We start from the raw sequence: 17,716 nt of genomic DNA, 5'->3' as shown, positions 1-17,716 counted from the left end.
GGTATCATCTCCATTTCCTTCTCTTTGCACTCATGCTCATTTAGAAAGCCAGCATTTCTTAAGCATAGAATTATAAGAAAATACTACGAGCCATTCTGTGGATGCAGTTGAAAACCTAGAGGAAATGAATATTTTCTTTTAAAAAAAATGACCAAAATTGACTTACATTACTAAAAGTCACAGAATTGTACGCTTAAAAATTGCACATTATCAAAAGTCATTGAATTTTGTGACATGTAAATTATGCCTCAATAAAGCTGTTTAAAAAGAATTTATTTAAAAAACTGATTTATAAAACAGGACAAAACTTGAATAGATCAGTTATCATAGAAGGTATCTAAAAATAAATGAAGATCAGTCATTTTAAAAAGAATCAGAATTAAAGAGTGTCACAGCTGAGTTCTGTTTCATCTGTAAGGAAAAGGTCATTCCTTTACAATTCAAAATATTATAGATCATATTAAAAGTTAGAAACTGCCCCAACTCATTGCATGATTCCAACACAATGTTAATACCAAAACCTGATAAAAATTGTACAAAAATGGAAAATGATAGCCTGATCTCGCTTAGGAATTGAAATGCAAAATATCAAATAAGTATTAACAAAGAAAATCCAGTAGCATATCAAAACAATGCTCTATGACTAGGTAGCGTTTACTGCAGAAATGTAAGGAAATTCAAGATTATGGAGTCTCTCAACATAATAGATGACATCAACAAATTAAAGGAGAAAAATACTATGATCATATCATTAAATGCCAACAAAGCTTTTGTTTTTCTCAGAAACAGTTGCACTCCTTGGATGTTTGCTTTGGCCCATGATAATAGTCTGGATATGTGTCCCCACTGGATCTCAGGTTGAAATTTGATCCCTGGCTGGGTGCACTGTCTCATGCCTGTAATGAGACAGTGGGAGGCTTTGAGAGGCTGAGGCAGGAGGATCACATGAGCCCAGGAGTTAGAGAGCAGGCTGCTCAATATAGTGAGATCCCCATCTCTACAAAAGAAAAATTTAAAAAGTAGCTGGTGTGGTGGTACATACCTGTAGTTCCAGCTACTGGGCAGTGTGAGGCAGGAGGATTGCCTGACCCCAGAGTTCAAGGCTGCCGTAAGCCATGATTGCACCGCTGCACTCTATCGTGGGTTAAAGAGTAAGACCTTGAAAAAAAAAGAAGGAAGGAAAGGAAAGGAAAGGAAAGGAACAGAAAGGAACGGAAGGGAAGGGAAGGGAAGGAAAAACAAAAGGAAAGTTTTATTCCCACTGTTGGAGGTGGGGTCTAGTGGGAAGTGTTTGGCAGATCCCTCATGAATGGCTTGGTGCAGTCCTGCAGTTGAGTGAGTATATGTTCTGTTAGTTCCATGCAAGAGCTGGTTGTTGAAAAGATCTTGATACCTCCCTGCCTTTTCTTGCCTTCTTTCTTACCATGAGATCTCTGCACATGCCAGCTCCCCTTTGCCTTCCATCATGAGTAGAAGTAGCCTGAGGCCCTCACCAGAAGGTGTGCTGGCACCATGCTTCTTGCACAGCCCTCAGAACCCTGAGCCAAATTAACATTTTTTTCTTTCAATAAATTACCCAGCCTCAGGTATTCCTTTATAGCAACACAAATGGACTAAGACAACCCATGAACTCATCCCCTGGGTATCAGCCACTCTGTCAGGTAATGCTAACCTGGGAAAATATGAGGATCTTCTTACAATCTTTCAGAACCTATAGCCTCAGGAAGTGGGGGATTTATTTTTCCTCACTTTTCAGGGAAAGTTTCTTCAAGTGACACTTCCGGTGAACGCATGCACAGACAAATATGGGGGCAGTAACTGAGAAGGCTCCAGCTTGAAGATTAAGCTGTCATAAAGAGGAGGACAAAATCAGACAGAAGTGTAGGAAGACTAAGCCAGTGTCCAGATGCTGACACAAATCAATTTACGGCTTTTGCTCACCTCTTCAGCTTTTCTAGGCCTCAGTTTGCTTGCCTGTGAAATGTGGAGCTCTTTAGATGCGTTGGTTAGGTTCTTGTCTGCTCGAGAATTATATGATTGCTCTGCTTGACTAACTTTGAAAGATATACAGGGAAGAATTAACTGCACATTGAGTAAGGTCTGTGAATATTGAGCTTTATTATGAAGGCTGGAATTCTTCCCTGGTATTTATTTTTAAATTTAATTTAATTTAAACATTTTTGTGGGTATGTAATACTTGTACAAATTTCCTGATATTTTGATCATGTCTTATTATCAATTCTTTTCTTCTATAAGAAGTGACAGCCAGGCACGATGGCTCATGCCTGTAATCTCAACACTTTGGGAGGCCAAGGCGGGCAGATAACTTGAGGTCAGGAGTTCAAGACCAGGCTGACCAACATGTTGAAACCCCGTCTTTACCAGGCATAGTGGTACATGCCTGTAATCCCAGTTACTTGGGAGGCCGAGGCAGGAGAATTTCTTGAACCTGGGAGGAGGAGGTTGCAGTGCGCCGAGATTTCACCATTGCACTCCAGCCGGGGCAACAATAGTGAAACTCCATCTCAAAAAAAAAAAGTTCCTGACTGTTTGGCTGTTTATGGGAGAAATTAATGGCAAAGAGCATTCAATAGGCAAAGTTGTGTTTTGCATACAATTTTAAAGCAGTGTACCTAAGGCAGTATTTGGCAAATAGTAGAACAGATGTAACTTGTATTTTAAAAGTGGGTTGGGACAGTAAAATATGAATGGAAAAATCCTGGGTGTTTTAGTCCATTTGGGCTGCTCTAACAAAATACCTTGACTAGGCGGCTTATAAACAATAGGATTGTTATTGGTTTTGTAAGCCACCCGTCAAGATTAAGGTGTCAGCAGATTTGGTGACTGGGGAGGGACCACTTTGTCATAGACCAATGTCTTCTTACTCTAACCTCAAATGGTAGAAGGGACCAGGGGTCTCTTTGGAGCCTCTTTTATAAGGAAATTAATTCCATTAATGAGGGCTAGTCCCTCATAACTCAATCACCCCCCAAAAGGTCCCACCTCCTAATACATCATCTTGGGGGTTAGGATTTCAACATGTAACTTTTGGGGGACACAAACATTTAGACCATAGCATTAGTTTAAAATAAAACACATCTCACACTGAGTCTCCAAAGGAGGTATCCCATGCCCCAAACAGGGTTAACCTCAGCTAGCTGTCCTCCCTCCTTCCCTTTCTTTCCAGCAGAGTCTCAGAGGACTAGCATTTCTTAGAACACCTTTGAAAAATGCTAAAATCACAAAGTGTAAACTTGCCAACTGAGAAATAAAAACAAAAGTCACCAAGACTTCATGTTTGCCTTTTGTGGGCTGTTTAAGGCATTAAAAGCTAAATTAAACCTTTTTTTTCTCACAATCATGTGATAAACCCTGTTTTTCAAGGGTGACCGTGTTCTCTCTGCCTCAGGAGGTAGATGTGAAACGAGAGAGGTGTGGGCTGCTCAGAAAAGCCCAGGTGGCAGCCACAGAGATGGATTTGTTCACCATTCCTGGGTAAGAGCAGCAAGCGTCAGGGAGATCAAGTCATCACTGCCCTAAATCCCCAATCATGTCAGCCTCCACTTCATAAACCAGTGGGGCAGGCAGCCACGTGAAAGCCTAAAGGTTAAGCACATACCATTGACCTCAGAGAAACGAGTTTTCTCACATCATTAAATACAGCCTTGCCTGATCACACCAAAAAGTGCCCTGGGAGCATTATTTAAGGCTTAGATGTTCCACCTACATTTGTGTGACACAAAATCAATATCTTTCCCCTGCCTTTGTTTGCCTGGATTATGTTTAACTACCAAATGGCTTTTAGGACACCAATTAGATTTATCATTTTGCATTTTACACAGGCAGGTGTGTGAACAAGAAAAATAGGAATATGTCTTCATTTCCTTTCCCTCTAGGTTGTTAGCACAAGAAACATGAAACAGCTTATCTGGAGTATGCTTCTATGTCACAGATACGCGATTTATAATCCTTATAGCAGAGATGTTTTCCCTTGACCTAGAAGACTTCCTTGACAATGGTGCTTTTAGAGAACACTGTTTAAGAATAAATTATTTAATAAATGCATGGAAACAACTGACTCTTCATTTGGGGGAAAATATTAAATCTCAAGTTACACATATATAAACAAATTTCCAGGTGTTTAACTTCTTTAATGCAAGAAGTAGAGGTACTAGACAATAGAAAACAATTATTAATAAAATAATAAAGGAAAAGATGAATGTATTTGACTATGTAAAACTTCTGAAGGGCAAAAATAATTCAAGTAAAGTTAATGTTATCTAACCTTTATTCAATATTTATTATGTGATAGGAACTAAGCTAAATCTTCACATATATTGACTCCTTCTATATATATATATGGATTATAAGGAATTGGCTCACATGATTATGGAGGCTGAGAAGCCTCAAGGTCTATAGTCAGTGAGCTGGAGACACAGGGGAGCCAATGTGTAGTTCCAGTCTGAGTCCAAAGACTTGAGAACCAGGAGAGCCAACAGTATAAGTTCAGGTCCAAAAGCTAGCAGCTCAAGATCTAAGAAGAGCTGATGTTTCAGTTCAAGTCTGAAGGCTAGAGAAGACCTAAGTCCCAGTTCAAGTGGTCAGACAGGAGGACTTTTCTCTTACTCAACCTTTTGTTCTATTAAGGTCTTCAGTTGTTTGGATGAAGCCCTCCTACGTTAGAGAGGCAATCTGTGTTACTCAGTCTACCAACTCAAATGTTCATCTAATCCAGAATCGCCCTCTCAGACACATCTAGAAGAATGTTTGGCCAAATATCTGGAAACCCTATGGCCCAGTCAAGTTGACACATTAAATTAAGTGTCACACTGATATTGTCCTCCTTTAGATTGCTTCACCAGAAACACACAGCCAGAGTGGTAGAGTCAAACCTTGTAACCACCTCTGTCTGAAACCAAACAAGTTCTGTCTTAGAAACTTAAGGAAATACTTAAGAATATTGGACAAAGGAAAAAAAAATAACAAGAGTTTTTATGAATCAATGATATTGATGAGTACCCCGTATCAATATTGGCAAAGAAAATTTTAAAAACATACAAACAAAACAGGCAATTACAAAGGAAATGGATGTTAATAAAAATAAATATGCTTAATCTCTTTAATGATCAAAAAAATACAATTTAAAAGAATGAGGCATCATTACAGATACCATATTAGACTTGAAAATTACTTAGAATGATTATTCTCAGTGTGGGCTAGGAGAAAAGAAGTGGCACATTTATATACAATTATTACAAAGCTTTAGGGAGGTCAATTTGTTGAAATATACCAAAATTTAAACATACATTATTTTTGACACAGAAATCTCTTTTAGGTAGTTCTCCTATAGACATACATATTGGTGCACATATATTTACAAAAATATTCATTACAGTATTGTTAGTGAGAACAAGGTATTACAAACCAATTAAATGTCCATCAGATAAGAGTTAGGTTAAGTTATATGTTCATACAGAAAAATTCTATGCAGGCTGTTAACAGAATTTTTAAAAGGGAAGAAATGTCCACAATATAACTTGGATAAAAACAAGGTACACAATCATATGCATATTATGGTCTTGCTGTTATGCGAATATATATAAAGTTCATAGGAGAGTTTTTACTGAAAGATACAGATAGTTATTGGGGAAGGGAGCAGATGAAGTCAGGCCCTGAGCCATTACCTTAAAACTTTTGTTTTCTTATTCCTTGAGTCAGATTTGCCATAAAGTTAATGAAGTCTAAGCTTCAGGTTCTCTCACTTGTATGAATCTCTCTCAAGAACATGGGAGGGGCCTTAGCAGTGTGTTCACATAGCCATATGTTTTTGCAAATTTACAGAACTAAAATAACGCAACTTCAATCAGTTAAGGCAACTGACTCAATTTCAATTGAGACTTCTCTGTCACATGTCCTTTCATGTTGGGTGCTTAGAGTTATTTTTCTACCAAAGTCTTCTCCTAAGGCAAAGCTTTTAGCATACTTTGACTTCCAGTCAAACTTCCCATCTCCTATCTCTTTATTATTACTGTCTATTATAGGTCTTCATCCTCTGTCTGCATTTTCAAAGTCCAAAACAACCTATGAACAGTTTTATCAGTGTTCTTTGACAGCAAGACTTTATTTGATTGAAGTTTAGTTAGTGGGAAAACCTGACCTGAACTGACATGAGACTATTAAAGATTCTTCTTGTCCCACTTAGAATGAACATCATGTTTTGCTGCAGAAATAACTATGCCTTTGATAATGGGTGTTGCCCAGTCCCCAAGGAGTTTTTAAGTAATAAATGCTGACAAACAAAATGCACAATGGATGAGAGAAAACAAAAGATTAGCTACTGACCTTTCTGAAATAGACTTTTCAGAAATAATCTAGGAAATGGCTTAAAAAAGAACCAAGTCTTTCCTGTTTGGACACAAAGGAGCATCTCTCTGGCAAAATAGGCAAGTTGTCAAGAGTTGAATTATCTTATGTGACAATGAGACTAAGTAGGCCTTAATTTATTTTTTTGTTTATTTAATTTATTTATTTTTTTGATCAATGTTAACGAGATCACTAAGTAGGTTGCCTTAATTTCTAATGAAGTTCAAACCTTTACAGTTCCTGATCCATGTTTCAGGAGTGCCAAAACAATGCTGAGCATAGCCTGTGGCTTAAAGGTGGGTTTCAGATGGAGAGCACCAGCCTGTGAGTACACATATTGACATAACCACTATAGGTTTGCCTGTGTGTGGAGAAGAACTTGAGTAGAGAGGAGGAGAATCACCTGTTAATCCAGTTCCTCCCTCTTGTATTCTACAACAAAGCATCTGGTATGTACAACACTGAGCATGGTGGCAGAAAGCCTGGTTTATGAGTGCTGAGTAGTACTGATCATAATGAAAATCCATTGTACTGTAGGATCAAAATGGCTTACATTTAGCTATAGAAAGCGATTATGCTGTAAACAGACTCAAAGTCATTAGTAGGAGATGCAAGTCAGAACAACAAGGAAACGCTACTTTTTACCCATTGTGTAGGCAAACATTAGAGTGATATGATGCCTGGTGCCGGTGGTGGTGTAGATACTCAGGAACACCTGAGCATTACAGGTAGTAATGATGCCTAGAGAGGTCATTCTGGAAAGCAATCTGGCAGCAAATCTCAACACACCACAGCAGTTGTACTTTGGTTGGGGTGTGGAAAGAAGACAGTAGCTTTGTACAGGCTGATAACAAGTGGGCTGTGCACTCAGGAGTCAAAGAGTTTAAGAAAATAAGCAAAACATATGAATCAGTATAAATCTTGCCCAGTATTTCAGCAAAATATTGGGAAACTAAGGTGAAATAAGAAGGAAGAAAACATAGAGGTGAACTAAGAAAACTACTGAAATCTAAACACACAACACAGAGGTTTCATCTGACTGAACTGCAGGGAAAACAATAATAATAGTAATAAGAATAAAAATAAATACTATGTGAACTGCATTATCATTCTAAACTTTGAAAATTCTCAATTCCTAAATATAGCAGGGCCGTCAGTCTTAGAAAGAGGATTGTGAACCTTTATTTTAGTTTCATATGAAAAGATGACTTTCTAAAATTTTACTCTCGATATTTAGCTTTCCAACATGTTAAACCAAACCTGATAAAGGCGACCAGCAAAAAATCCCACTACTAACATCACACTAATGATGACAGACTGAATTATTCCCAATATCAGATAGGACTCAATATGTCCGCTGTGACCACTTCCGTTCAACATTATACTGGCAGATTATCTCCAACAATAAAGCCTTGAGATGACAACAACGCTGGCCAATAGCTTGATTTCAGCCTTGTGAGAAACTCTGAGCCAGAGAATCTAGCTGAGCTACATCCAGACTCTGGAACCACAAAAACCGAGATAATAAAATTGTTTTGAGCCACTGATATTTTGGGCTTACCTGTTATACAACATTAGACACATAATAATACTATGCTCTGTTAAACGCTACTATATCCAAGAATTGAGTTTATCGAGGTTACGTGATACAAGGTCAATATAGAAAAATCCATTGTATTTCTATATTCTAGCTCTAAACAATTGCAAATTGAATTTTAAATATACTATTTACTTTGGCACCTCATAAAATCTATTAAATACTTGAGATAAACTTAGCAAAACTTCTTTGTTGAAAACCACAAAATGTTCCTGATAGGGATTTTACAAGAGCTGAATAAAAGGAGAAATATACCATGTTCATGGCTGGTAGGCTTCAGTATTGTTAAAATACCAATCATCACAAAATTGATTTACAGATAAAATGCAATTTCAATCTACATATGAACAAGGAATTTTGTAGAAACAGACAAGCTCATTTTCAAATTTACATGGAAATTCAAAGAGCCTGGAATAGCCAGAACAATTTTGAAAAAGAACAAAGTTAAGTCTTTAAACACAGTAGTTCCTCCTTATCCGTGGTTTCATTTTCCGGTTTCAGTTACCCATGGTTCAACCACAGTCTAAAAACAGGTGAGTGCAGTATAATAGGATATTTTGAGGGAGAGTGAGAAAGAAGGAGACCACATTCACATAAATCTTGTTTCTGTATATTGTTACAATTGTTCTATCTTATTATTAGTTATTGTTAATCTCTTACTGTACTTAATTTAGAAATTAAACTTTATCATAGTGATGTAAGTATAAGAAAAAACATAGTGTATATAGGATTCAGTACTATCTACAGTTTCAGGCATTCACTGGCGGTCTTGGAACATATCCCCTAGGATAAGGGGGAACTACCATACCTGGTTTCAAAACTTACTCTAAAGACACACTAATAAAGATAATGCACTGTCATAAGAATGTCTACATAGCTCAGTTGAACTGAAGAAGGTTTAGATATAAATACAGATATATAAGGTAAATTTATTTTCAACAAATATGCCAAAGTTATTCACTATGGAAAAGGCAGTCTCATCAAAAAACAGTGCTGGTATATTTGGATATCTAAAGGTAAAAACAAAAACAAAAATCTGAACTGCAATTCTAACTTTAAACTATAAACAAAACATATGTGTGATAAAAAAACTTTTATCCAGAAATATAAAGAATTCTTGCAATTCAATAATATGAATATAAATAACTTAATTTAAAAGTGGTCAAAAGGAACACCAGCAAGATGGCAGAGTAGGAAGCCCTGGACCCTCCTTCCCCTGACTAACACTCCAATTTGGCAACAATTCACAGATAAATAAATTCTCTTTGTAAGAAATCTGAAAAGTAACTGAAAGGCTCTTGCATCATGGATTAGTGCAAAATCAGACTTACTGAAACTGGTAGAGAGGTTTAAGACATCTCCTCACCAGAATCCCTAACCCTGGCACAGTGGCCTACAATCAGGAAAAGACCCCCTAACTTTCAGCTTCTTTCAGGGAAGGGAAAGGGTTGGTTCACATGTCCAGTGCCTCAATTTTTTTGAGACGGTGCCCCAGATGGCTGGTTTCTGTTTTGCCAAACTTGAGCTTTGGTGGGATCAGCACAATCTAGCTGCTTGAGGGGAAGAGAGATGTCAGCTTGGGCTGGTAGATAACATAGATCCTTCTTCTTGCAGTAAGTAGACAAAAATCTCAACTCTCAGCTACTCCCTAGAGTGGGAAGAAGTTGATCTATGTCTCCAGCACCCAGCTTCTCTAGTGCTACCAAAAGAAAAGGTGTCTGTCTTTCTATCTTGGAACACTCATGGGTCCAGCACAGCGTACAGACCTTGGGGAGAAATAAAGATGGTGGCTTAAACTGGTAGATGCCTCCTGGCTCAGCATAGAGCACATAGCAGGGGAAAAAAACCCACAGTTGCCTGCTTTACCTGTCTAGTGTGCAGACATCAACACAGAGAGTCAAGGGAAATAAAGAAACTGGCAAAGATATTCCAAACAAACAAACAAAATAAATTCCCAGAAACCAACCCTAATGAAACAGAATCATATGATTTATCTGACAGAGAGTTACCTGTTATAAAGATGCTCACCAACATCAAGAGAAGAACGCATGAACAATGTGAGAATTTCAACAAAGAGATAAAAAATATTAAAAAGTACCCAACGAAAATCATAGAGCTCAGGAACATAACTGAAATAAAATTTACTAGTGGTTTAGATTAGATGAAGAAGAAGGATCAGTAAACTTGAATACAGATCATTGGAAATAATTCAGTCAGACAAAGAAAAAGAAAAAAGAATGAAAAAAAGCGAAGAAAGCTTATGGACTTATGGAACACCATCAACTGGGCCAACATACACATTATAGGAGTCTCTGAAGGAGATGAGAAAAAGAAAGGACCAGAAAAGTTATTCAAAGGAATAATGGTGTAAATTTTCCCAATTTGGGGAAGGAAGTAAGCATTCAGTTTCAGGAGACCCAAAGGACACCAAATAAGATGAACCTAAAGAAATCCACACTGATAGATGTTATAGTCAAATTGTCAGAAGTCAAGCACAAAGAGAGAATTGTGAAAGTGGGAAGAGCAAAGTGACTTGCTATATACAAGAGAATTCCCAGCAGAATTTTCAGGAGAAACTTTGCAGCCCAGAAAAGAATGGTATGATATATTTAAAGTGCTGAAACAAAAGAACTGCCTATCAGGAATATTATACCTGGCAAATTGTCCTTCAAAAACAAAGAAAAAATAAAAGATTTTCTCAGATAAAAGTGGAAAAAGTTATCATCATCAGACCTGCCTTAGAAAAAATCTAAAGGGAGTTCTTCAAGTTGAAATGAAAGAATGCGAAATAGCAAAACAATAGTCTAAGAAAATAAAAAATTTATTGGTAAAGATAAACATAGAGATAAACACAGAATACTACATTACTGTAATGGTTATAGGTAAACCGTTTTTTATTCGAATATAAAAGTGAAAATACAAAAGTATTAAAAATATAACTTTAAAATATTTTAAAAGATACACGGTATGAATAGATGTAAATTGTGACAACAATAACATAAAGTGTGTGGGGATTAAAGTGAAGAATTCCTGTCTGCAATTGAATTGAAGCTATTATCAACTTAAAACAGACTGTTATAACTATAAGGTATTTTCTGTATGTGCCAAGATAACAACAGTGAAAAAAAAAACCTAAGGAGTTACACAAAACTAAATGGAGAGGAATAAAAGCATATCAGTACCGAAAAAATCAACAAACACAGAGGAAGATAATGAGAGGAGAAGACAAAGGAACTGCAAGACTAACAGAAAACAATATACAGGCACAGTGGCTTATGCCTGTAATCCCAGCACTTTGGGAGGCCGAGGTGGGCGGATCGCCTGAGGTCAAAAGTTTGAGACCAGCCTGGCCAACATGGCAAAAACGTGTCTCTACTAAAAATACAAAATTTAGCTGGGTGTGGTAGCGCATGCCTGTAATCCCAGCTACTTGGGAGGCTGAGGTGAGAGAATCAGTTGAACTCTGGAGGTGGAGCTTGCAGTGAGCCGAGATCATGCCACTGCATTCCAGCCTGGGCAACAGAACAAGACTCCATCGACTCCATCTCTAAAAAAAAAAATGGTGCCACAGAAATACAAAGTATCATAAGAGACTACCTGAACTACATCTCAAAAAATAAATAAATAAAGTGGGGCTACATAAAACTAAAAAGCCTTTTGCACATCCAGCAAAGAAAGTAATCAACAAAGGGAAAAGGTGACCTATACAATGGGAGAAAATATTTGCAAACCATGTATCTGATAAGAGATTAGTCTCTAAAATATATAAGGAACTCCTCCAAGTCAATAACAATAAAACTAATAACCTGATTTTAAAATGGTCTAAGTAACTGACTAGACATTTCTCCAGAGAAGACATATTATACCAACAGGTATTAACCTGATTTTAAAATGGGCTAAGAAATTGAATAGACATCTCTCCAGAGAAGACATATTATACCAACATATTATACCAATGGCCAACAGGTAAATTAAAAATGTTCCACATCACTAGCCATCAGGTAAATGCATATCAAAACATATGTCCACATACAGACTTGTACACAAAGGTTCATAACTGCTTCAGTCACAAGAGCCAAAAATCTAGAAGCAACCCAAATGGCTATCAATAGGAAAAGGGACTACCAACATGTGGTATATCTATCGAGTAGACTACTACTCTGAAATAAAATGGTAAAAACTACTGATACACATAATGCCACGTATGAATCTTAAAAACATTTTGCTAAGTGAAAGAAGCCCCACACAAAATAGTACATATTATATGATTCCTAAAATCAATACGAGTCTGGACACTATGGCTCACGCCTGTAATCGCAGCACTTTGGGAGGCCAAGGTGGGTGGATCACCTGAGGTCGGGATTCGAGACCAGCCTGATCAACATGGCAAAGCCCTGTTTCTACTAAAAACACAAAAATTAGCTGGGCATGGTGTTACATGCCTGTAATCCCAGCTACTCAGTAAGCTAAGGCAGGAGAATTGCTTGAGCATAGGAGGTGGAGGTTACAGTGAGCCGAGATCACACCACTGCACTCCAGCCTGGACAACAGAGTGAGACTCTTGTCTAGAAAAAAAAAAAAGAGAGAGAGATCATCTCATATCTGTCATAATGTATTGGCAAGAATGTGGAGATATTGGAACACTTGCACACCATGGGTGGGAATGCAAAATGGTCCAGTTGCTATGAAAAGCAATATGGAGTTACCTCAAAAAATTTAAAATGGAACTATCATATGATCCAGTGATCCCACTGCTAGGTATCTGTCTAAAAGAATTAATATCAGTATTCCAAGGAGATATTGGCACTCCTAGATTCATTGCAGCACTATTCACAATGGACAAGATGTGGAAATAACCTAAATGTTTATCAACAGATGAATGGATAAAGAAAATGTGGTATATGCAGACAATGAAATAATACACATCCTTAAAAAAAGAAAATTCTGCAATATGTGATGACATCTACATACTTGGAGGTCATTATGCTAAGTGAAATGAACCAGTCACAGAAAGATAAATACTGCATGATTCCACTTATATGAAGTGCCTAAAATAGTCAAATTCATAGACTCGAAGAGTAAAATAGTAGTTGCCAGAGGTTGGGGATAGGGGAAATGGGATGTTACTAATAAATGGGCATAAAGTTAGCTAAACAAAAAGAATAAGCTCTAGAAATCTGTAAGTATAGTCAAGAACAATATATTATACACTTAAAAAAATTTGTTAAGGCTGGGAACATTGGCTCACACCTGTAATCCTACCACCTTGTGGGGGCTGAGGTGGGAGGATCACTTGAGCCCAGAAGTTCAAGACCAGTCTGGGAAACACAGTGAGACCCTATCTCTAGAAAAAAATATTTTAAATTAACCTGATGTCATGGTGGATGCCTGTAGTCTTAGCTACTTGGGAAGTTGGGGTCAGAGTATCACCTGAACCTGGGAGGCCAAGGCTGCAGTGAGCCATGCACCCCAGTCTGGGCAATAAAGTGAGATGCTGTCTGTCTCAAAAATTTTTTAAATTTAATTAATTTAATTAAATAATTTAATTTAATTATTAAAAATTAAGTTAAATTTTTTATTTTAATTTAATATGGGAGATATCATGTTAAGTATTCTTATCAACATAAAATTTAAAAAATTTAATGGTCAAAAGATTTGAAAAGAGATTTTACCAAAGAAGTTAAGTGAATAGCCATTAAACACATAAAAATATTTTTCAACACTTTTATTAGGAAAATGCAAATTAAAATGACAATGAGATGAGGCATGGTGGCTCACACCTATAATCCCAGCACTTTTGGGGGACGAGGTGGGAGGATGGCTTAAAGTCAGGAGTTTGAGGCAAGCCTGGGAAACATAGCAAGGCCCACTCTCTCCAAAATTTTAAAAATTAGCCAGGCATGGTGATGCTAGCCTGTACTCCCAGCTACTCAGAAGACTGAGTCAGGAGGCTCACTTCAGCCCAGGAGGTCAAGGCTGCAGAGAGCTATGATTATGCCACTGCATTCCAGCCTGGGCCACAGAGCAAGATTCTATCTCAAAAAAAGAAAAAAAAAAAAAAAAGGAAAGAAACAAACAAAACCCCACAATGAAATACAACTACATAGCTGCTAGAAGGATTAAAACTAGAAAGACTAACCATACTGTGTATTGATGAGGATATAGAGCAACCAGAATTCTTATACATTTCTGATGGGAATTAATATGTACAGCAATATTAGCAAAGACTTTGGCATTTTCTTTTAAAAGTTAAACATATATTTATCACACAAACTGGAAATCCAACTTCTAGGTATTTACCTAAGAAAAATAAAAACATATGTCCACACAAAGACTTGTACACAAAAGTTCATAACTGCTTCCGTCACAAGAGCCAAAAATCTAGATACAACCCAAATGGCTATCAATAGGAAGAGGGACTACCGAAATGTGGTATATCCATCGAGTAGACTACGACTCCAAAATAAAATGGTGAAAACTACCGATACACATGACACCATGTAGGAATCTTAAAAACATTTTGCTAAGTGAAAGAAGCCCAATACAAAAGGGTACATATTATATGATTCCTAAAATCATATAATATAAAATCTTATTTTATATAAAATCATTTGTATAAAATCCTAAAATGGAAAAAGGTAACTTATAGTTACAGAAAGCAGACTAGTAGTTGCCAGGGATCAAGATTAGGGCAGATGGAGAACAGATCCAAAGAGACAAGAGAAAACTTTTGTGGTTGTGAAAATGGTTAATATTCTTATTTTGGGAGGCAATTGCACAGGTATATGTATTTGTCAAAAACCATCAAATTGGCTCTCTCTAACCTGCTGCCGTCTGAGACATGCCTTGCTTCCCTTTCACCTTCTGCCATGACTGTAAATTTCCTGAGGCCTCCCTAGCTATGTGGAACTACAACAAGAGAGATGTCACAGTTTTCCATTTAGATCAACAACTTCAAATTCTTAACATGGAAAAATCAGAGAAGACTGAAGTGATTCTCTTTGCTTGCGGTTCCTTTAATCCTATCACCAACATGCACCTCAGATTGTTTGAGCTGGCAAAGGCTACATCAATGGAACAGGAAGATACAGAGTTGTCAAAGGCATAATCTCTCCTGTTGGCAATGCATATTAGAAGAAAAGACTCATTCCTGGGGCCAGGCGTGGTGGCTCACTCCTGTAATCCCAGCATTTTGGGAGGCCAAGGCAGGCAGATCACGAGGTCAGGAGATCGAGACCATCCTGGCTAACACAGTGAAACCCCGTCTCTACTAAAAATACAAAAATTAGCTGGTGGGGGTGGCAGGCGCCTGTAATCCCAGCTACTCGGGAGGCTGAGGCAGGAGAATGGCGTGAACCTGGGAGGCAGAGCTTGCAGTGAGCTGAGGTCACGCCACTGCACTCCATCCAGCCTGGGTGACAGAGCAAGACTCTGTCTCAAAAAAAAAAAAAAAAAAAAAAAAAAAAAGAAGAAGAAAAGACTCATTCCTGCCCATCACTGGGTCATCATGGCAGAACTTGCCACCAAGAATTCCAAATGGGTAGGAGTTAATACCTGGAAAGTCTTCAGAAGGAGTGGACAGAGATTGTTAAGACACCATCAAGAGAAACTGGAGGCCAGTAACTGTGATCACTAGCAGAACTCATCTACACAAGAAAGGCCTGGACAGAAGAAGAAGTGGACTGAACAAAGACAAGAGTCTAGTCAAAAGAAATTCCTAGAGCCCAAAACGAAAGGTGTGCCAAAGGTCAAGCTGCTATGTGGGGCAGATTTATTGGAGTCCTTTGTGGAAGAGTGAAGATATCACCCAAATCGTGGCAGGCTATGGTCACATATGTATTAGTTAGGCTGGAAAGTATGCGCAGAAATTCTTCTATGAATCTGATGTGCTGTGGAAACACCGGAGCAACATTCATGTTGTGAAGGAGTGGATTACTAATGACATCTCATCCACAAAAATCTGGACAGCCCTCAGAAGGGGCCAGAGCATTTGCTACTTGGTACCAGATCTTGTCCAAGAATACACGGAAAAGCATAATTTGTACAGTTCCAAGAGTGAAGACAGGAATGTTGCGGTCATCCTGGCCCCTTTGCAGAGAAATGTCACAGAAGCTAAGGCATAGGAATTCTACAGCATGACGTTTTGGACTTCCCTTTTTGGGATTTGAAACAATCTGGGTTTTAGTAACTGGGGAAAGAAATTGTGATGCTGCTGCCTAAACTAAAGCTTAAAAGTTTAGTAAAAATCAGTGGTAAGTTAAAATCAGGTTTTTTCCCCTTTTATCAGAAATTGCTAAGATGAATTTTTTCCTAGGATCTTTTTTTAAAAAAAGAATGTACAATCTCCTTATCTTTAAGATTAGCATCACACTAAAACCAAACGAATTTTCAGTGAAAATAGCTACAAGTAAGAAGTCAAAAAGCAACAGCCTAGCTCTACCACATTTAAGAAGTAAAGTGTGAAAAACAGAAGTTCATTTAAAATTCTAACTTCGGTTATGAAGGGAATTGACATTTTATTGATGCCTGCTGCTGGGTAATCTGCAGTCAGGGTAGACAAAGGAAGGAACTCTTATAGTGGTGATCTTGTAAAATGCACCGTTGATAAATTGTCTCCAGTTATGCAAAATAAAGGTTGTGAATATGCCTGGCAGAAACATTGCACCAATAGTTAGTTCTCTGTGGCACACATCAAAGTGGCCAACTAAATTTTGGCAAGACCTATCTGCCTGGAGCTTCACCTTTGGAAGAAGGGAGTGAGGTCCAAGCCCTTGTATGTTTAGAAAGGTACGCAGGTATTTCTGATAGCCCCCAGAGGTAAGAGCTACTGCCTTACACACTATACACATTTATTTAGGCTTTGTGTGTCATGCTCTAGCCTTGGCCATCCGCCCTCTCTTTATCTTCAGGCACAACTTCAGAAAGGACATCATGCTACATTGAATCTAGAGTATCACAGAAATTGAGAGGACTCATTCAAGGATTTTATAAGTCTGAATGCTCTTAACCTTTATTGGTAGCTTAATCAAAAGACCTGAGTGGGGTGGAGTGGCACATGCTCTGTAATCCCATCTATTTGGGAGGCTGAGGCAGGAGGATCACTTGAGCCCAGGACTTCGAGACCGGTCTGGGCTAAATAGTGAGAACTTGTCTTTAAAAACTGGAGTTTCTGAAGAACCATGCTATTTCTGTTTCAGCCTACTGTGAATCTGTCATTAGTGAATTTAAGCAGAAAAAGGGTCTGTTTTCTTATACTTTTTCTCTTCTTGTCCTTTTGTGTGAAGTTTAACCAAAAGTAGTATTCTCAAATAATTAGTCTTAGCTTTATGTTGAAAACACAAGCTTGTTACATGGTTTGCAACCGATTAAAATGTTGTAGAAGTTTTACCAATTTGTAAAGCAAAAAGACCAGAGATAGCTTTTTGTAGAACAGTTTTAGGGTTTGGAAAATAGTTCTATGATAGAAACAGAACTAAAGTTAAATTTCTAATGAAAATAGAATAATTTGCCTTTTTGCAATTTCTATTTTATGTCTACACCACCCCAGATGAAGGGTTTGTAACTGCAGAAGAAAAAAAAATACTTAGAAATGTGCAAGTAGGCCAGACACGATGGCTCATGCCTGTAATACCAGCATTTTGGGAGGCCGAGGTATGAGGAGTTCAAGACCAGCCTGGGCAACATGGCAAAACGCCATCTCTACAAAAATACAAAAATTAGCTGGCATAGTGGCAGGCACCTAGAGTCCCAGCTACT

At 37.8% G+C, this 17,716-nt stretch overlaps 1 pseudogene; it reads left to right on the top strand.

Annotated features, from left to right (window-relative positions):
• Window positions 1–14,927: 14,927 nt before the first annotated feature.
• On the top strand, window positions 14,928–16,083 carry LOC116482188 (nicotinamide/nicotinic acid mononucleotide adenylyltransferase 1-like; annotated as a pseudogene).
• Window positions 16,084–17,716: the final 1,633 nt, after the last annotated feature.

The sequence above is a fragment of the Hylobates moloch genome, unplaced genomic scaffold (assembly GCF_009828535.3).
Source record: "Hylobates moloch isolate HMO894 unplaced genomic scaffold, HMol_V3 SCAFFOLD_14, whole genome shotgun sequence".
NCBI classification, from domain to species: Eukaryota; Metazoa; Chordata; class Mammalia; order Primates; family Hylobatidae; genus Hylobates; species Hylobates moloch.
The sequence above is the reverse complement of the archived record's forward strand: the minus strand, read 5'-3'. Positions and strand labels throughout refer to the sequence as shown.